This window comes from Lactuca virosa, chromosome 3 (assembly GCF_052849685.1).
Source record: "Lactuca virosa cultivar CGN04683 chromosome 3, Lactuca_virosa_CGN04683_v6, whole genome shotgun sequence".
Lineage (NCBI taxonomy): Eukaryota > Viridiplantae > Streptophyta > Magnoliopsida > Asterales > Asteraceae > Lactuca > Lactuca virosa.
Window position 1 is genome coordinate 256,931,078 of NC_136428.1, and position 22,949 is coordinate 256,954,026.

Below are 22,949 nucleotides of genomic sequence, written 5' to 3' on the forward strand. Positions count from 1 at the left end.
AATTCGACAAGGGGTAAATGAGTATCCCACACCTTTCCAAAGTCAATCACACAGGCTCGCAACATATCTTCTAAGGTTTGAGTAGTTCTCTCACTTTGTCTGTCGGTCTGTGGATGGTAGGCTGTACTCATGTCCAACCTTGTTCCTAAGGAGCTTTGTAGTGACTGCCAGAACCTCGAAGTGAATCTACTATCTCTGTCGGAGATAATAGATATAGGAACACCATGCAATCGTACTATCTCCCGAATGTGTGTTCTCGTGAGCTTCTCCATCTTGTTAGTTTCCTTGATGGGCAGGAAGTGTGCGGATTTGGTCAATCTATCGACGATGACCCAAATGGTATCAAGTCCACCCGTTGTCTTGGGCAACTTGGTTATAAAGTCCATAGTGATCCGCTCCCACTTCCATTCAGGTATCTCCGGTTGCTGGAGTAGACCTGATGGTTTCTGGTATTCGACCTTGATCTTGGTGCAAGTAAGGCATTTACTTACGAAGGTAGCGATCTCTGCTTTCATGTTAGGCCACCAGTATAACTTTTTAAGATCCAGATACATCTTATCTGAAGCCACCGTTGTGCGCTTCCTTCATGACCAAGTCTCTAAAGCCACCATGTCTCAGTGTCCAGATCCGGTCCATGAGATATAAGGCTCCGTCACCCTTGACTTCCAAGTTCTTATCCATTCCACGCAGGGATTCTCCCACCACATTTTCAGGTTTTAAGGCTTCGAACTGAGCCTCCTTAATTTGTGCGGATAGATGCGAATGGATAGTCATAGTCAATGACTTGACTCTTCGACCAGAATATTCTTTCTGACTTAGGGCGTCTGCTACCACGTTGGCTTTACCCGGATGATCACGAATTTCGCATTCGTAGTCATTGAGTAGTTCGACCCACCGTCGTTGTCTCATAATGAGCTCCTTCTGGTTGAATATGTGTTGTAGGCTTTTGTGGTCTGTGAAGATAGTGCTCTTTGTACCATACAGGTAGTGCCTCCAGATCTTCAGAGCAAATACAACTGCTCCTAATTCGAGGTCGTGAGTGGTGTAGTTGACCTCGTGTGTTTTCAGCTGTCTTGAGACATAGGCGATGACCTTACCTCGTTGCATCAGAACACACCCGAGCCCTTGATTTGACGTATAGCAATAGACCACGAAGTCTTCCGTGCCTTCGGGGAGGGACAGTATCGGCGCGGTGCACAAGGCTCGTTTTAGCGTTTGGAACGCTTTCTCCTGCTTCTCTTCCCAGTCAAAGGCCACGCCTTTCTGGGTCAATGTTATAAGCGGTTTTGCAATTCAAGAGAAGTTATGTATGAATCTACGATAGTAGCTAGCGAGGCCTAGAAATTGACGTATTTCGGTAGGCGTCTTCGGTGCTGACCAGTTTTCAATAGCCTTAATTTTGGATGGGTCCACGTGAATTCCCTCTTCGCTAACCACGTGTCCTAAGAATTCGACTCTGCGGATCCAAAATTCGCATTTAGAGAACTTCGCATAGAGCTTCTCTGATCGTACGGTTCCTAGGACATGTCGCAGATGATCACTATGCTCCTCCTCACTTCGAGAGTAGATAAGTATATCATCGATGAAGACGATGGCGAACTGATCCAAGTAAGGACGACATACCCTATTCATCAAGTCCATGAATACTGCGGGGGCATTGGTCAATCCGAATGGCATCACCACGAACTCGTAGTGTCCGTAACGAGTTCTGAAGGCTGTCTTCGGAACATCCTCCTCAAGCACTCGTAACTGGTGATACCCGGATCTCAGGTCAATCTTGGAGCTGGTCGATGCACATACGGTCAATCTTGCAGCTGGTCGAATAAATCGTCTATGCGAGGTACAGGGTAGCGATTCTTGACTGTAAGCTTGTTGAGTTCCCTATAGTCGATGCACATACGGAACGATCCATCTTTCTTCTTGACGAACAGGACCGGAGCTCCCCAGGGTGAGAAGCTTGATCTTATAAAGCCCTTATTGAGCAGTTCGTTAAGTTGACCCGACAGTTCCTGCATCTCAGCTGGTGCTAGATGATAGGGCGCTTTGGCTACGGGGGTAGCTCCTGGAACTAAGTCGATTCGGAACTCGACTTGACGTTGCGGGGGTAATCCTGGGAGTTCTTCCGGAAAGATGTCAGGAAAATCGCGTACTATAGGGTGGTCTTTTAGGTTTATGGTTTTCTGGTTCGCATCGACTACGTGTGCAAGGAATGCATGATATTCCTTATGCAAGTACTTCTGGGCTTGAATACTGGAGATGATACGAAGGCTCGTACTGGGTTTGTCTCCGTAGATCAACAATGTTTTGTTATTCGGTAGGTTTAGACGGACTGCCTTCTCGAAGCACAGAATATCGGTACGATGGAGACTCAACCAGTCCATGCCCACAATGACATCGAAACTCTTGATTGATACTGGTATGAGGTCGATTGGAAATGAATGATTATGTAGCGTGAGGGTACAACCTATGTAAATCTCGTTAGAACTCTCTGTCTTTCCGTTGGCCATTTCTACGATGAAGGTTTCTTTTAGTGCTTGCGGTGCTTGATTAAGTAAGTGTTTAAATTTTTGGTTCACGAAGCTCCTCTCAGCCCCACTATCAAATATCATAGAAGCATATGAGTTATTGAGAAGGAACGTACCCGTGACTACTGTGGGGTCTGCCACGGCTTCACTGTGGCCAATAGCAAGTAGTCTTCCTGCTCCTCCTGCATTCCCAACTTTTGGACAGTTTCTTTTGAAGTGCCCTATCTCACCACACCCATTGCAGGCCTGGCTTACTTCTGCACCAGTGATCTGCGTGATAGGTTTGGGTGGTGCTCTACAAAACCGGGCGGCATGGCCCTTCCGGTCGCAATTGGTGCAGTGCATTTCCCGGCAGGGGCCGTTATGATGGAAAGTGCACTTGGTGTACTTGGGTAGGGTCCCTGCATATGTTTTGGCTGGTACAGGGGCAACAGGAGTTGTGGCAGCATGGACAGCCATCGTCTGTTGTTTCTTGGAAGAGGGTTGAGTTGATTTGCCCTTCTTTCGGTCCCAACGCTTCCTTTTGTTGTCGGTCGCGTTGGTTGGTGCTGGGGCAGCAGCTGTGGTTGTTGTTGGAGGAGAAGGAACCTCATGATCGATGAGCCTTTGGGCCAATTCCTTGGCTCTATCAAAGGTCGCAGGCTTCGATGCTAGGACGTTCCCTCGATACGGGGGCACCAAACCCCAGATGTATCTCTCGACTTTCTTGCTTTCCGTGGGGACCAGGTTAGGACATAGCGTCACCAGGTCGCAGAACGTGGCTGTATAAGCCACTATGTCGGAACCCTTCATTTTGAGGTTCCACAGTTCCTCCTCGAGCTTCTGAATTTTTCCCCTCGGGCAGTACTCCCTTGTCATCAGGTCTTTCAGTGTATCCCAGCCCATGGCGTTAGCTGCTACCAGTGAGAGTGATTTGACATGGCCATTCCACCACGTCAGGGCCCTTTCGGTGCAGGTGCAAGCAGCGAACTTTACCTTGCTTCCATTAGGGCATGAGCACATCTCAAAGATTGCTTCTGTTCGCTCAATCCATTGGGACAGTGCAATAATCCCTCCGGTTCCGTTGAAGTACGTTGGTTTGCAGCTGATGAAATCTTAATAGGTACACTCCCGTGTACGCGGTTGGATTTCACCATCGATGGAGTTGGTGCTTGTTCCAGCTCCACTTGCACCACCAGAGGTTACTTGGGCCATGGCTGCGGTCACAGCTGCGGTCACCGCTGCCTGAAACATCACGGCATCGAACTGCGGAGGGGGTGGTGGTGGTGGAGTTTGATTTACAGACAAGTGCTCCATAGAGCACAGAAAACAAAGGCTATTCCTTAACCAAAAGAGAAAGGTGAGTCAACATCTTCTACCGGCGGCGGGTATCCCTCAGGCGAACCCTCAGATCTGCCAGTTGACGTACAACCTCTTGAAGATGTCGCTCATGTGCCCTCTGGCGTACTCGGAGTTCCATGACTTCGGCTCGGGAGGCAGCTAGCTGTTGCTGCAGAGCCTCGTTGGTCCTCCTAGTCCTTTCCATAGCCTCTTCAAGTTGGCGAATGCGGACGGTATTAACGCCAGAGTTGGCGTCCACTTCCATCACTCGGTCGATGGCTGCACGACCTTGCTCGTCATTCCGGGAGATCCTTCGGACCATAATGGGTAGGACTTGGTCAGCTGATCCTCCCTCGCTTAGATTGTAAAAGCTTCGATCTCCGTTGAAGGGTAAAGGCTGAACCTCCTCATCAATCCAACGGTTCAAGTTTGTTGCCCACAAGGGAGTGGGGCCTTGAAATGTTGGACATGGGTTGTGATTTGGGACTTGGCCTTCTTGGGGTAGGTTGTTGACCTCTGCTTCGGAGTCAGAGTTATCCGAAAAGCCTTCTGCACGGTGATCAACCAAGGGGATTGGGTGATCCTCTTCAGGCTCATCATCAAGCCACCCATCATTGCCTTGGTTGGGATAATACGGATCGCCGGGGAGATGGAAGCCAACCATGTTATCTACGCGAGAATAGGGGAAACGAATAGTTAATAGACGTACTAATACGGACCCTTCTTAGATTGCACATAAGTAATTATAGTAATACAAAATACTCCTATAGTATTTTAGGTTTATGTTCTGTTCTAATGTTCTCGTTATAGTAGTGTTGGTAAGTTTTTAGACTTGTTGCAACACCACAATCATTCTTAGGCACATGCTAGTCACTCCTCGGAAAATATAGTTGATCAGGCTATATCCCCCTAGATTTGACTATATGTCTCTAAGCCTAATTGCGTTGTTCAACAATCATAATACTTTTGTTCTTATCTAGTATGATTCTGACCCTGGTATGGATATATATATATATATATATATATATATATATATATATATATATATATATATATATATATACTTAGTTAAATATTTTATTATTTAAAAGTATACATTCTTGGTCAGAGTGTTTTAATCCCGGTGTGTTTATAGTTTGTATATCTTTTATGGTTGATATACTTAATTCACTATAAATAATACTCCGATACCAATCTGTCACACCCCAAAACCAGAACGGCGGAAACGTTCTGGGGTGGAGTACGTCATGTACACTATCATAACAAAGCATAATAGTAAACAAGCAACAACATCCATTGCATATGTAAGACACCAAAAATGAATGATCAAAATAAGAGATGGGTCTTGTATGTACTCCATCTTCTCAAAAGCTTCATCGATACTTGTCTATTGATGACCTGAGAATACAAGTTATTTTGAAAAGAGTTTATCAGCATAACGCTGGTGAGTTCATAAGTATTTAGTGTCATTGCTTGAATGAAAATGTTTGTAACAACGTAGTATACATTCTCGTAGTTGTTTGTAAATGTCTGAACTCCCTAGAAAATCCTATATTTTCTAGAAAAATGTAGTCTTCTACCAAGACCCGACTGTTTGTATGCTTTGTTCTTTTCTAGTGTAAGAGTTTTCCCCAGTGAAACCATCATTGCGAAAATATAGTTTACTTTAATGTGTATGTGACAAGGTCAAAAGTAAGTGTAATAGGAAAATAATGTTTTACCTCAGCAGTGACACTGATGGTTATAAAGTGATGAAACACAGACTCCAGGTAGTACTAAATGTACAGTACACCTCGGGGAGTCTAAAGAAATGAAATGCAGACTCCGGGTGGTATTAAATGAACAATACGCCTCAGAGAGTCTAAAGAAATGAAATGCAGACTCCAGGTGGTATTAAATGAACAATGCGCCTCGGAGAGTCTATTTTTCCTTTAATTCTTAATTGGTTAATTAAAGGTTTGAATGTGAACTCGAATCTAACCATGCTGATCGACGGCTGAATAACTGATGACCCTCCGGTGTCATATGTAGCGAGGTAACATTCTGTCACCCCCTTGGCCTTATCGGCTGGGACTGTAGCTAGCAGTCGGGGTGTGGGAGTGTCTGTCCTGTATAGATCTATACACACAATGCCCGCTCTCCCTCCAGGAGACTCTGGTTACAAGGTGATACCACAATGAAGTGTCGTATCGAAAGTAGTATTAAACATTCTATTTATAGTATTCAAATGTTTGTGTAGTATGTCATAGTGTAGTGAGGTTTTCTCTGTACTAGTATATAGTATATTCTCTTGTATAGTGTATAGTGTGTTCCCTTGTATAATGTATAGTGTGTTCTCTTGTATAGTGTATAGTGTGTTCTCTTGTATAGTGTATAGTGTGTTCTCTTGTATAGTGTATAGTGTGTTCTCTTGTATAGTGTATAATGTGTTCTCTTGTATAATGTATAGTGCGTTCTCTTGTATAGTGTATAGTGTGTTCTCTTGTATAGTCTATAGTGTGTTCTCTTGTATAGTGTATAGCGCGTATTGACTCATAACTATACTGACTCCTGTATGTGTCATTGTAATAGTAGTAGTGAGTAGTAATCCCATAACTATACCTATTATAGTTAAATAGAAAGGTCGTTTGTAAGCCTTTGTTACACAAAGGTATTGGACTGTAGTAAAAGCTTTTATATCCACACTTATATATATGATATGTAACTAAGATTTCAACGACATTCGGACAAGTAACAGGGTACCCTAAGTCCACAACCAAACAAGGAACAGGAAATAAGGTGAACTATCAGTCCTAAGTCCTTCAAATCATACTTATATAAATATATTAGTATAGATATGAGTTTGACAATAATGTAAGTTTAAAAAGGTTTGAAAACAGTTTTAGCATCTAAAACAGTTTGATAAAGGGTTTTGAAGTGCTTGAAATCCATAAGTTTGATAGCAATCTTGAAAGTACTAGTAAATCTTTCTGTTTGTTCTAGTCATTAATCACATGTGATTAAAACCATGACTAGAATGTTTCAACTTGAATTCCCCCCCCCCCCCCATAAAAGCATTTAAAATCATTTCAAAGGTTGATTTAGGGGTATGAACTCACCTGCAGTGAGTGGTTTGGATTGAAGTGCTGGATAGGATGCTAAGTGTCAAGTGAAGACTTGAGCACACACAGATCCTATTTAACGTATAATGACACATATATGTATTTAATTAGTGTTTAGACAACTAATTAAGCAAGTAAGGACACCCTAGGGCATAGAAAACACCTTGTTTCAAGTGTTAGAAGCACATAAGGTTGCACCTAAGTGTTGTTGGGCCTCTCATTGGAGTTTACGGCCAAAATGGTATGGCCCATGTGTTTACGGCCCATGGTGTTTACGGCCCATGGTGTTTACGGCCGTAAACTCATGTCTTCATGTTTCATTTTTGCGTGTTTAAGGTCCTACAAGTTTCCAGGAAGGGTTCTAGACTATAGACCAAGCCTTAGGAAGAAGTTAGGGTCCAAATGCACCCAACATTAGGGTTTACGGCCAAAGGAGATTGCATTGGCCGTAAACTCTCTTCTGGGCACGATTTCTTTGTGTTTAAAGGGTGTTTCTAGTATATAACGAGCCAAGGGTAGTGTACTTACATAGTAGAAGCTTGAAATAGTGGTTAGAGCCCAAAAACACTAGTGTGTGTTCTTGGTGAAATGAAGAACACTTGAAGATCTAGGACAAAGAGAAGATTTCATGGATGAAATCATGTATAACTACTAGATGAAGTGTTGTATCAACAAATCAAGAGAAGAAACACTCACATTTTTGGGAAATTTGGAAGAAGATCTTATGATACTTGAGAGAGAATGTGGGTGTTCTTGAGCATGGAAGTGAGAAATGAGGGAGGAAAGGAGTAAACTCATGCCTTAAGCATGAGTTTGCGGCCAAAGGGAGTTCACGGCCCAAACTCCTCATGTTTGGCCGTGAACACCTCATTAAGGTGTTAGTTGTTTTATTTGTTACACCATAATCCTAGAAAATACTTCCCTTCATTTGTTCTCTCGAAAAATAAATATTAAAAATACCCAACCGGACTTTAAACCGAGCTAAAAATTAGCAGAAATGAATTTGACATTTAATTGAAGTGCTAGACGGTAGAGTTTGTTCAAATGGAAATTTTGGGTTGTCATAAAATTGTTTAGACACACATGTGTGCTATCGAAGGAAAGGTGTATGATTTTGATAAAGTTTTATCAAAGCATCTCGTATCAGAAATCGGAACTTTGGTAAGAAAGTCAATAAAGTATTGATTTCTAGAAGTACAACTGATTTCTGAGTACATGTCAAAGCTAGTGGGAACATAAGTGTTATGCTAATAACCATCATGCAAGTGGGAGTATGATAATTATGATAAGTGTTGCAAGTTAGCAATGTTAATTATAGAAAAAAAAACAAAAGTTCAATTGGGAAAAGTTGTTTTTGCTATAATTAAGGAAGAGGAAATAATACTTCATTTCAATTCTAAAAGCTTCGATTGAGGTATTAATCATCTTTAGTCAAGGATATATATATGAATTTCATGCTGGAATGGCTCAACATAAGGAAATTATATATATGGGTCCATTATTTGCATTCTAAAGTTCGATTATGATTACGACATCCATTTTCATAATCTGAATTATGAGAATTTGGCAAATAGAAATAGACATATTATAGCAAAAAGACTGGTCTAGTATCATGTCTTTATGTGAGACATCATGAATCGTATCCCATATGCTTCAGATATAGGATCGATAGCATGTGCTTTAATATTCATTCTTTCTAAATTTTCCAAATGCTCAGGGCATTAAGAGGGGAAAGGTCTAGAATTGGATATGACTAAAATGATTAAGCAATTGTCGAGGACAATCTAAGGTTTACCAAAGATTGGTTTGCTCATGGACAGTTGGAAGTATATTGTTAATTTTGGAAGGACGATATTGACATATTCTGAAAAGAGGCAACTTTTGTTCAGGAGTGATAGTCGAAATGGGAATATGGAAATGTTCTCATAGTGGAAGTTATCCATTAAATCTGTGTAAGATTAGGAAACTTAATGCAAGAAGGATGTTCAAAGCAATGTACTTTGAATTTGAGACTTCGTTTCCATGGAATGATCTCCATTGGAATATCTTTAATGTCTGTTGACAAGTCTTTGTGACATTGTGCATAATCATTACAAGAGGATCAATGCATATAAGTTTAGAATCTAATAGATTTAGGTAAATGGCAGGAATTTGGAATTCTTGCATTTGCGGTAAGGATTTGGGATAGTGAAATGAGTATCATTGGAATTATGATCAATCAATCTATTTCACAAAGTAAAGATCATTGACAAACTTAGTGTGCATACTTGGTGTATGGCATAACTAATGTTTGGAAAAACATAGTGTGCATACTTGGTGTATGGCATGACTAATGTTTAGAAAACATAGTGTAAATGCTCGGAGCATGGGACAGCTATTATTTTAATTCAAGTATAAAGTTGATAGTTTGAAATAGTATGCAATGAATAATGTGTAAGCAATATGGTGATAAATAAAAGGTGTTCTATTCATATTCATAAGTTCTGAGACCATATTGGATTCAATTATTCTTGTGTTTCACTTTGCATGTTTTGACTTCCGGAATAACTAGGTCGTTCTTACTGAATGACTAAGTTATTCAAACCATCCACAGTCGGTCATATGTTGGAAGTAGATATGAATCAAGACTGTCATGAAGCTAGTTTGTAGATGTCCAAGGTAGTGGGCATAGCAAGAGTTGCTACAACATTCATGAGTGCACATAAGTTCTGAGTATTGGATTCAACCCACGCTCATTTGACTCACTTCATGGATTTTATCACGAGTGATCATGAGACGATAATATCTTATATTCTTCAAACCTAGAGATATGACTTGTTGCCTATGAGTTGGTGATGCATTGATTGTACGAAAACGCATTGGTAACTCGATGTTATAAAACGTGCCTTTGTGTATGATTCAACAAGTAGTAGAAAAAGCATATGAGTCAAAGTTTATCCATTCCTTTTACCCTTGAAGGGATAAAAGCGATATCTGTGGGCCCCTCGATGATTTAGTGATGACACCCCGAAGTGCTTCGCCAAGCCTGGACTGATTTGATTTGTTCAATTAGTCGGTCGTCATACATCGGAAATCGGGAAACAACAAATGGACAGAGAGAATGATTATAATCCATGTCTCAGTCCATATGATATCCAGAATGGAAGAATATATGATCCCTTATCTAATGGACGCGTCATTGATTTGTTCAGAGTTCGACAGCAGCTTTTAAGAGCTATGATTGCTAGTCGGGTTTTGAAGTCATACGCAATAATAGTTTTAGACTTATCCAAGTGGGAACCTGTTGGATTAGTGTCTAAGTCCATAACTAGAATTGGTATGTACTTGACCCGATTGGCATGGTCCATTTGGATTGCATGGCATCGGAACAATTTGGATAGACTTATGTGAGAAAAGGATATTTATGATTTGTTAATATAGTATAAGTTCTAATATATTAATATGAAATCATATTATTTTATTAGTATTGATCAAGAATTAATTTGGAACTAATTATGTGATAAAAAAGGAGACTAATTAAATATATGTGGATTGATTGTGTAAATCATTCATTCTTATATATGTGGGCTTATGATCCATAAGTTCTTCTTGTTGGGCTAAACCCATGGAGTAACCCATGAATACTCCATGGAGGTTTTAACCCATGGAGCATGGAGAATATGGAAAGACATGAGTTACATGGTGTAACCCGAATAGCCACCATATATAAGGACCCATGGCTCAAGAAATTGGCACTAGGTGTGTACACATGACGGCTAGCCGATTTGAGCATAGGAACCTTTTCTCTCAAGTTATTTCAAGATGTTGGTGATGTTGTGTGAACCATTTGAGGTGTCACACTTGAGGCACTAGGCTCTTAAGCTCCATGGAATCAAGCTACAACAAAGAGTTATGTAATTCTACTAGAATTTATATTGCATGTACACCTTAGGAGTGTTAGAATGCTCAAAACCCTTCCATAATGATATGGGTTTTTCGTCACCATAGAGGGACTTTCCAGTCAAGTAGAATTTTGAGGCGACTGGTAGTCTTGATGGCAATGTGGAAACATTTTTTGTGGACACAACCATCAATCTTGGTGATCATTCGCACTTATCCATCCCTGAGCAGACTTCGGTCATACCACCCGAAGTTTCGCAAGCCAATTCCAATATGGAGGAGGTGCAAACTTCAGGCATCACTGCGAATATATCTGATATGGACGCAAATGTCACGAAGGGTGATGGCGTGTTAACTTCTCAAGCTTATGGTACTTTGGATTCCATCATCATATCTTCTACTTTCGAAACTTCTTATCTTAATACGAGTACCTCGTTACCACCATTTCATTCACCTGTTTCTACTACCTTACCTCAATCTACTATTTCACCTACCTTTCATAACATCCTCAATCAACCAATCACATCCTTATTTCCTTTGCAATCCACTGAAGGTCCAACATCTATTCCTGATACTACAACCTAAGATGATGATGTGTGTGTTTCTTTCGCTGATCTTTAGTTTGATCCAGAAGAGGAGAATATACCAGATCATATGTTGATGCCTGGTAAACAATTCAAGATCCTCAATCGAAAACTCAACTTGTTACTCTAGCTTCAGGCTGATGTTGGAATTCGACACAATGTTGTTGGGATCGAGGTTGATGTGATGCTCAAGGCCGAAGAACTTTGACTGAAAGCATTGAAGGACCAGATGAATAAAAATAACGAACTTCGAGTGAAATTTCAATCTGACTCATTTAATCATGAAGTCAAGGATTTATGATTTGTTGCAAAAGAACATAATATATTATCTGTTCAAGCTGTCAAGAGAGTTCAAGAGGATGTAAATTTGAAGCTCGAAGAATTCGACAAGAACTAACACAGGAAGTTACAAAGGTTGATCAGAATTATACTAACCTTCATAATAAGGTAGATATAATTGTTGATGCAGTCACAAAGCTCATTAAGTATCATACTTCTGTTAACTCTAAGAATTTCATACATCTACAAGGTGTCTTGAAAGAGGTGAAGGAGATGATTTCGAATCCTGCTATTCCTCCTACTTCAACAGTTTCTCAAGAGTCTATCTCACAAATTTTCTCTTTGTTCGATTCTAGACTGAAGGTTGATCTTCGTCTACTGCATTTGGTGAATTTGATTCCCACTGTTGCCCCACTTGTGTTTCACAAGGGTGCAAAGGGGAGATAAGGTGTGGGTGCATCAAGGAATTCGGAACAAGGTGAAGTGGTTGGTAAGGTGTCAAGCACACAAATTCCCACAACATTTCCAGTATCTACAACAACTACTTCTACAACCATGACTTCAAAACCTTTAACCTAAGGTATTTCCATTAGATCATCTACTGGGGGGTCAAGTTCGAAGCCACCTCCATCAACAGAAGAGTTGAAGAAAAGAGGAAAAGGAATTTTGATTGAACCAACTGCCGAAGAGAAAAAGTTGGCCTTGGAGCGGGAAATGGAAAAATAAAGAAAAATTAAGAGTATTCTTCAACAAAGATAGAGTGATCCTGTTGGGCTGAATAAGAGTGATCCATCCAAATGTTACAGCTATGAAACTATTGACGGTTCAGTGTTTAGTGGATTTATGCATGAGTTTCCTAAAGTTCTCAAAAAGAGCTTTGTTATCGAAAACTCGGATTTCAATCAGATAGACTTCCCTATCAACGAAATGATGTTTATCTCTTCGCAATATCAAATTGTGGATATGTTTGAAGACAAAGAAGAATTTAAAAGGCTGAAGCTCAGATTCCGTGTAGTTCTTGGTAAAAGGGAAAAAGAAATTTGGTCATTGGTCAAAGTTGTCAGAGTGCTAAACATTACCAAGGATGTTATGTTCGAAGGAGTTTTGAAGAATTTTCGATATCATGTAGTTCGAGCTAACAATGTTGCATTTGACTTCTCAGTAGCTGACTTCCCATTGATGAATATTAATGATCTCATCAGTGTAGCAAACATTTTGAAAGGAGTAGATACTTTGAAGCTACAGATGATGAATAAAGCAGATTTCTTGATTGGATATGCACACATCAAGTTGTTCATTGGCAATTACTATGATTGTCTTGCAATGACAGATGTTGAGCTTGCACTTACAATGGGAAAACAAATCACTGTTCCACAGTCTTTGTTGAAAAGTGGAAAGAATTTGAAGAATTACGATGATGGTGAAATTTGTTTGAAGCCCTTGTGAGTTGTTTTTGTTGGAAAGAGTAAAAACAACAAAATTACAAAGTTCTTATTCAAGATTGAAGATGTGGAAAGATATACAAACTCTTAATATACGAATTTACTGGTTCCTATCAATAATTGCAAGAAGAATTTAGAAGGAGATAAAGCTGAGATTCGTAAGTCAATCTTATGGTATATGGAAGTTTGGAAGTTTTTACATCAAGCTGCTCAGATGCTGATGACTTAGGATTTGACACTGCTTACAAAGGGGGAGAATGTTGGGTTCGAAATTGTTGTAAGGTGTCAAAGCATCCTATGTGTTTTGTTAGTATCGAAGTCAGTATTGTTTATTTTCATAAGGGTATATTGTAATTTCGAAGCATGAATCTATAAGCCCTTATGTATTTTTTGTATGCTTTTGTCATCTCTATAAATAGGGTTTAGATATTAGAGTTAGAGTATCTTTCGAAGTATTCACTACTTGTACTCTACATTTACTTTGTATCTTCAAAAGCAATATATTGAGCCAAACATATATTATTTACGATTCTGTGTTGTTATTGATTCATACTCTGATTTCATTTCATACATTCGATTCATAACAACTACACTATTTTGTTAAATGGTTGATTTTGAAAATTTTAAATTTCTTTTGATTTTTGGAGTGTTACAAGTTGGTAACAGAGCCCTAGTTTGAGTGAATTGGATGAACATTTGTGTGAATCCAGACTGAAACTAAGGATCGGTGAAAGTTTTCAAATAGTTCCAAATTATTTTCAAAAATTAAATTCAAAATTATTTTCAAAAGTAACCAAGGAACAATGAGAGGTGTATGATCAGTCGAAGCAAGAAAGTTACCCCACGTTACCTCACTATTACTTGTTTGTGATGATTATGGTAGAACTTCATGCTAGTGATAGGCTAGGGATCTTCAGGAATTGCATCATAAAATTGTTTGATATATGATGCCTAATAGCCTAGGGTTACTTCTTGGATGAAATTCACATCGTTACTAAAGTTGCTTAGTGTGCACATCATATTTTTACATAACAAAGATTGCATAGCCTGAGAATGTTTGATTTTGTTGTATTTCATGTTCTTGTCTAGTTAAGGGCTTAGGATAGAGTCAAGTATTCGACTATCTATGGGATCCAACATTATGTATAATTAGCATGCACGGGTGGCTGCCGGGTTGGTGGAAGTTTTATGAGTGGGTGCAGTTTATTGCAGGACAACATGAGAATGATTAGCCATTCTTGATAGACTGAGGATAGGATGAATGTGTAACCTAGATGATTAGATCTAAACATCGAGAATTGCATATGAGAATCTGCCTGATTTTATTGTGTCTTAGTCCCAATCGCCCCTACTACTCAATTGTTGCTTGCTTCGTGCTTTGTGAGACTCATATTTATGTGAGTTAACTATAAAATGAATACATTAAATTACATGCTATGAAGTTTAAATAATCTTAGAGTGAAGGATTTGAGTCTAATCGTTGTAGGGTTTGGTCTTTTAGTCGAAGGATTATTTAAGTTTTATTTCGTGTAATTTTATTTATGAAGTGGTTAGCTGAAATTAGTAGGGATTCTTCAGCAACTGATGGCAGGGGAGTTGGGGAATCCTAGGAGAGCCTAGGAAGTATTTTAGTGTGGTTGCTAGGTTGTTGAGCAAGTATTGGGAGTATTATTATGAGAAGGTGACTTAGAGGACCCATGATGATTCTTGAGGAAAGTATGGATATGTGTGGAAGGCAGTATTGGGCCCATACTAGTGGAAGCACAGGATCCATACTCGAATCGAGAAAACATTTGCGGATTCTTAGGAACTGGCCGGGGAAAAAAGCATGGTTTGATACCATGATTTGTGGCAGTGGTTCCATATCTGTTACTCTTTTAGTTATGGTTGTTTTGGCATGATGAGGGGTCTGTTAATTGTTTTGGGCCTCAGGGGCGATGTTAGTTAGGTTTGATTGTTGTAGACCTAGGTAAGTTTGTTGGTTTTAATGTCTCTAGGTCCTTATTCGAGGTCGTGCATTTGAGTCGCAAGACTCAAGAAGGAAACGATTGTTATGATCAGCTTGAGGATTGCAGCTGTACGATGAGTGGTTGAAAGATGGATTGGGATGTCTCTATCTATGGCGAGGATTATGTCCTGACACTTTTCCGAGGAGTGATCAGGCTTGTGACTTTCAGAGTTGGGATGTAAACCTAGCATGGGGGCTCGTTGGCTGAGGTGTTTGGTGGCAATTTGTCAGTATGGGAGTAAGCAGGAGGATTGATGTGATATGGATGTTTAGTGATGCGATCAACGGTCTGTTTTCCTTGGATATAGGCAGGTCATGTACCGGATTGGCGGTTGGGATTGCAAGCAAGGAGTGTATGTTATGGATGGTAACTCGGTGTTTTGCTTATGCATTTTCATGAAATCCTTAATGTTAAAGGTAGTTATGATGGGAAAGTTTTATAAGGTCTTCATATGAAATTCAGAATCTCTTAGGGTGTTCTTGGTCCTTATCTGGAAGATCATCTTACATGTGTTATACATTCCAAGAGTCAGGGATGGTTTGTACCTGGTTGAGCCAGTTTGAGAGATGGTTTGGTTACAACACCAGTGAGTGGTAGTTCGAATCCTAAGTGGGGGAGAACTAGATATTCTGCTTAGAGGATCATCGATTTGTTCGAGTTTGTGGTGTCGGAAGAATGGTTCATAGGGATCTACAGTGCGGGTATGCGAGACATTAGATCTGTGTGGAATCTAATTTTTTTGTTTGGCATGTCATGCTGGCAGGATTGGTATTTGGATGGATCCGATTAGATTCTTAGCAACGTTTTTGGATAACCTTAAAAGTTGTATCGAGATAGTTACGTATTCCAGACATAGGCTATGGTCACAGTAATCATGACTGTTTATTTCTTCTGCATGTGGTACTTTCGACGTTGGTGCATTGTTGGAAGTCGGGAGACTCGCGAACCAGCTGGGGTTGGATAATGTGAGCAGTTAAGGTTTTTTGGGAGTATCACTCGTGCATAAGAAAGACTCTTACGGATTATTTGCGTTATAAATCTCGTATGTTCGCGAACTGTTATTAGGGGTTTGGTTACCAAGGTTGGGTATCAATTATTGAGTCTCGAATCTTGAAGTTCATTGTGAATGTCTTGAGTGATTTGCAAGGTGGGGAACACCTGAGCTGATAAAGGTTGGATGCAATCTGAAAATTCTTTGATTGATCATCTTTGCTCATAGGAGCAGTGGTTGGTAATGCCGTGTTAGGGATTCAACGGTTTATTTAAGGTTTTTTTTTTTACATATTTTGGATTTGGAATTGCTTGAAATTTGCGATCGATGTGTTTTGAGTATTTCATTCTACGTGTTTGGTGGTGTTCTTAATCAAGGACAAGGGTTGGGTTCATCGAATGGATGAATACCTGTCTTGGAGTTTGGGTTTTGAAGTTTAGATCTGATGGGTTCTCAGTCTTGGGAAGCATATTGATAGAGTTGATTCAGTGTTTGTAGTTCTAAGAGTCCTCGGCTTTGTGGTTATCACTAGAAGTTTAGTCTTATAGCTAGGAAGTTTTGGAATATGTTGTTGTTGTACGTGCTTCTCTGCAGTGGTTATATAGATGAGACTCGTGTTGGGAGTCGCCTTGTTTCTTAAGGAAGGTTTCAACAGCAGTAAATAGTCAGGGGTTCTGTTTTCCATTTATTTCTCATCACAATGGTGCACTTATTGTTGAATCTATATGCCCAAGAACCATTATGGAGTGATATTGATAATAATATATGATCCTATAGGGTCACACCTTTATCAAGTTGGCACATTTTGTATATTTATTATTAATATGATTATGAGTAAATAATATCAATTCTTGTATTTTAATTACGGAATAATTATTGTTTTATGAAAATAATAATTATAAGAAGAGTATTACTAGTTATTATATCATATGGTATGATTTAATAGGTCATGTACGAAGTTTTGGACACTTTGGTTAACCATGATTACTATAAAGACTTACTCTACCATGGTTAGCAAAGTTTGAGACAATTTTTGTCTCTTCCAAGACCCATGGCCGAAAATCTTAAAGGCATGGGTGCTTGCTTATCAACCTTTCTTCCTTTGTCCCCCATTCCTCTAAAATAAGGTGATTACTTTTTATTATTTAATGGGGTTGCTTTTTCTTTTTATGGACTATATAAGAGTGGCTTATCCATGAGAAATAAGCAAGTTTTTGGTCTTCTTTCTTCCCTTCTTTCTCTCTAAAACCCGTAAGTATGAAGAGCTTCATCTCTTTGAAGTTTTGAGCTTTACTTTGGTGATTAGAATCCCTCTTGAGTTATCTCCTTTAGTGCTTATTTTAAGTAAGTATTTAAAGCCTTAAGACACTCAAAAACACAAGAAGGAACTAGCATTCCAAGTGCCTTACTCTTGATGGTTGATACTTGAAGAGAAATCATATTCTTTGATTTTTGCTATCATCATCAACTCCCCAAAACAAAGTGGGTTAGGTTATCTCTAAAACATCCTATGGTTGTTTTTATTTTATTCTAACCTCTATAAATGGATCCATGATGGTTTGGTTTTGTTTTGAACTAAAAATAAACTTGTTATTTTTTGCCGGTTTTTGTGAAAAACAAACTTATATTTCATATCAAAACCCAACAGTGGTATGAGAGACATCTTATGTTAAATTGATTTTTATGTTTGATAATCTTTGGTTTTTGGAAAACAAGAATGAATTTCTTTTGGTTAAGAAAAATCGATATTTGTCTTTTTTGGCAACTTTTTGGTTAAAATTGTTCAGTTTTATATATAACCATTTTTCATGCATTTTGGTTATATAAAAGTTGCCTTAGAAAAAACAAAGAGTTGTTTGTTATAATATTTGATATGTTGTTATGTATAAACAAGCCATTTGTACCATTGTGTTGTGTTTGGTTGATATTTATTTATTCATAAGATGTAATAGATAAATAGGTATTTTTTTCATTTGTTGATTTGTTGTAATAAATTAGTTAGACTAGTTGTATTTCTTTTTAAATGAAAAAAGATGAAGAAATGACCTCCATGAAGATGGTTTAAGTGTTGCAACTTTCACAACATGAAGATTTGAAGTCTGTTTGCAACAAAAAGTTGACTTAGCAAGTAGGAGCTTGATGACCTTTTGAAGTGTCCCTTAATTCCTTTAGGAAAGACTTAATAATTTTTGTGATGGCTCATAAAAATTATTACTAGACATGGCTTGGTTTATACACATTATAATCCATGCTTGTGATGTTTATTTTATGTTAAATATATGTTATGTTTTATGTATAAAAATGGTTTTTACATGTCAAATAACATTTTTTCATAAGATAATATCACTTGGAGTTTGTGTAGTTCTGGTTGAATCGAGTAATCATACAGATGCAGAGTTTGAAGTAATTAAGAATACAAGATCTAAATATAATCTGTTTGGCACGTTGTATTGCTTTATCAGTTGAATACAAGAGGAAAGAGAAAATGATTACAATCAGAGAAAAGTTATTAACCTCTAAAAGTATCCTTCCCATATTTATAGGGAAAACTGAAAGCACAAAAAGTATAAGGACATTCGACATCTAAGCTTCGACACTAGAGTACTCCTTAAAATAAAATACAATCCAATATTCGATATTACAGATAAAAAATATAATTTCGACATCTCACAACCTTTTAACCCCAACATTCTCCCCCTTTGTGAGAAGTGACGAATCACAGTCATTAACATCTGGATTGCTTGATGCATCGTACTCCGAATTTCTGCATACCAGTTCATCACTTTCTTCAATTCAGCCTTATCTCCTTCGTTGTTTTTCTTTCAGTGATTCATACGAACCATCAAGTTCGTATAATGTGCAGTAGTATATCGTTCTACATCACATGCTTGGAATAAAAACTTTGTCTTGCTTCCCCTCTTGCTTTTACCAACAAAAATGATTCCAAGAGGCTTCAAACAAATTTCTCCATCATCATAAGGCTATAAATCGGATTTACTCTTCAACAATTATTGTGGTACAGTAATCTCTTTACACATAGTCAAATCCAATTCGACATTTGTTAAGGCTAAACACTCGTAATAATCGTCGATGAACAGCTTGATATGAGCAAGACCCAGCAGATAATCTTCCTTACTTATACCCTGATGTTTTGTTTCATTGTTGACCTTAAAAATCTTCGTGAATGTGATTAAGTCATTCAGATTCATAAGAGGAAACTCAACAATGGTAAAGGTGAAGTTGGTATTGTTTTCTCTGACCACATATCGAAAATTTTGAAGTACACCCTTGAATAAAACATCTTTGGATATATTCAAAACTCGAACTACCTTGATAAGTGACCACACTTCTTCTTCTTCTTTCCCAAGTACTGCATGAAATCAAAGTCTTAACTTCTTGTACTCTTCATTATCATCAAGCTTGTCAACAATCTGATATTGCGAAGTAACAAACATCATCTTGTTGATGGGAAAATCCAGTTGATTCATATCTAAGTTCTCAGTTGCATAACTCTTCTTTGGCTTCTTCTCAAAGTCATGCATTTCTCCATTTACTACCATAGCTTTAATATTCTCATAGCTATATAGTTTCCTTGGATCACCTTTGTTTAGATTTGGAGGATCATTTTGACGAAGTCTAAGAATACTTTGAATATGGCACTGTTTTTCCATTTCAGCTTCAATAGTTGCTTTTCTCTATTTCCTTCGATTGTTCAATAACAACAGCTTTTCCTTTGCCTTTATCTGCTTCAGTGGGTGTTGACTTTGAAGACGAACTATAACCACCAATAACAATCCCTTTTGCCAGAGGTCTTGTTGTTGTAGTTGTCGAAATAATTGGATCTGTCTTATTTGGAAAAGTTGTAGGAATTTGAGTAGTCAGGACTTTTCCCACAACTTTTGCATTACCACTTGCATCTTCACTTGCCTTCCCAGATGCTCCTTCGCATTTACTTACACCAACCACCTTTCTTTATCCCTCTTGCACACTTGTAACAACGGGTGGGACATACGTTGGTAGTAAGTTCATTAGTTTCGAAAGTAGAGCCAATTCAGAATGAATTGTCGACTCGAGCAAGCGAAACTTCTGAGTTAAAAACTCAGGAGTGAATAGTGATGAATAACTTGACTTCGAAACCATTGCTTTCAATTCAACCAGCAACTAATCAATTTTCCAAAATGCTTTGTCTCCGACTCAGCATGTGCATCCATCTTTGGAAGCATGGGATTGTAACACTCAACTATTTTGGTTACAGCACCAGCAATAATATCTACCTTCTCGAGAATCGAAGAGTAGTTATTGTTCACTTCTTGTAACTCCCTTGATACATCTGAGTGTAACTCTTCAATCTTTCGATTGACATCCTCTCGAACAATCTTCACATCCTTAACAAATAGAATATGGAATTTCTTGGCAACTCCTTTCAAATCTTTCAATTCGCCATTAAAGGTCTCAGATTGAGCCTAGACCCTTAATTCATTGTTCTTGTCAGACTGAACAATTTTGTTGAGAATACGAAGTTCTTGAGCTTTCAGCATAACATCTACTTTAATACCAGACACCGAATGTTTACCTCCTGCATTAGCTTGTAGTTGGAGTAAAGAGTTGAGCATTCTGTTTAGGATCTTGAGTTGCTTCCCCGACATGAGCATATGGTTAGGAATATTCTCCTCTTCAGGATCAAACTCAATATCAGCAAATGAACCTACGAACCCTCCATCATCAGTTTCATCATCAAGAACTGTTATGGGTTCTTCGGTGGATTGTGATGGTTATAAGGATGTAATGGGTTGTTGCAAAATGGTATCGAAAGTAGGTGAATGTGTGGTTGTTGGTAATCTAGTAGAAATGGTAGTATGAAATGGAGGTAAAGAAACAGTTGGATTAACACCTGAAGTTTCGAAAGTAGAGGAGACAATTATAGAAGAAGTACCTTAGGCTGCAGTTGTCGATACTCCATCACCCTTGTTGACATTTGCATCCGTATCAGATACGTTTGCAGTGATGCCTGAGGTTCGAACCTCCTCATGAAATGATTCGGTATTCCAAACCTCAGGTGGTATGACTGTTGTCTGTTTAGGAGTAGAAATATGTGGATGCTCACCTTGATTGATGGTTGTGTCCACTATAGAAGTTTTAACAGTGCCATCAGGATTTCCAGTCTCCTCGAGATTCGACTTAACTGGAGAATTCCTCATAGGTGAAGAACGACTCGTCTGATCATTTTTCATTGCAAATTCTGGTATAACCTCATCATCCATTGAATCATCTTGAATGATTAATTTGCTTTGCTTCCTTTGTTTCTTTCAGATCTTCTTAGCCATATCTTCTGATCTCCTTTTCTTTGTTTGTGGAGAAGTAGGTGTGGGTATTTCGTGAATTACGACACCCTTTCTACCAATTTGTGGCTTTCAGACAATAGATGGTGAAAAACTTCCAGACCTTTCAGGAGAATGGCGAGGTTTGTGAGCCATTTTCTTGAGTCTTTTTTAAATACCAGTTTTCGAAGGTACCACATCCTTTAAAGGATTAAGAGTTTCATTAACTATTGGCTTTGAGTTTTCTTCGAAGCTTTTACTTTAACAGTAACCTTCTTTGTAGATTTCGCCTCTTTTGAAACCGAACTAACTTTCGAAGGGCTTAGCTGAGCTTCCTTCTTAGATCCTCTTCGCTTCTTGGAAGGACGTTCAGTTGTCTTTTTGAACAACACCCCAGTTTCAATATCCGGATTGATCTTCGTTAGGTAATTCACCAAGACAGGATTAAAAGGAACAACCTTTCGAAGCATTGCATTTGGAATTCTAGCAACACTTGGAAAAACATCAACATCATCTTCAACAATTTTAGGAAACTGATACAAAGCCAACCCAACAGTTTCTTCATTTTCAAGGACTTGAATACCCTCTTTTTCATACACGAATTGAAGAATAAGACACCAGTACTTAGCACACGAAATCCCCTCTTTGGCATTAGTATTCCCAATACTTTTAACAAATTCATCCCACAGTTGAGTAGCATAATCTACTTGTAGGTCATAATAAATGCCAGTCACCATGCGTATACTTCCAACCGAGCTTTATCTAGTCCCACACTTCGACCTGTCATGCATCGAAGATAGATTCCAAAGAGAAAGTTTCAAATACACGGAAACCCTAATTTCTTGAACTCACTAATCTTGGTGAGAGTAGGTTGATAACCCATCTCATTGAACATGTGAATCACTTTTTCATTCATAACTTTGTAAAAAGGTTCAGAATTGGGAATGTTCAGAATTTGGGCGAATAACTTCTTTGACAGTCTAAACTTCTTGTCATTCGTCAATTGGAAAGTAACAATCATCATGGTTTCGCTGTATGTTGTAGTAGAAACAGCCAAAGATAACCAAGACATAGGAACAACAAAAGAGTTGAACATGGCTGTAGACAAAACAGAACTCTTGGAGCCACGATAAGCATCTTTAATTCCTCTGGATAAACACGTTCATCACATTAAACTTGGTAATTTGTGTTTTGAATCTTCATTAAGGTTGAGACGATACATCGTCAGTGGTTTGCGATTGATGAACAGCCATGGTTAGGGTTTTGGAAAGAACTTTGAAGAACAGAGAGAATAAAATCACAAATCTTTTGAGAATAGTTTTGTAAGCGTAAAGTTGGAATTAAATCCCCAATCCCCTTTGATATGTAATCTCAATTTGAATACCAAACGGTTGTCATTAATAGCATTGCCATGTGTTTCTTGAAGGTTGTACCCGTAGCCGTAAAGCACGTCATGTCAGGAAAAAGAGATGAGCACTTTTCCCTAGAGAATCGCACAGTA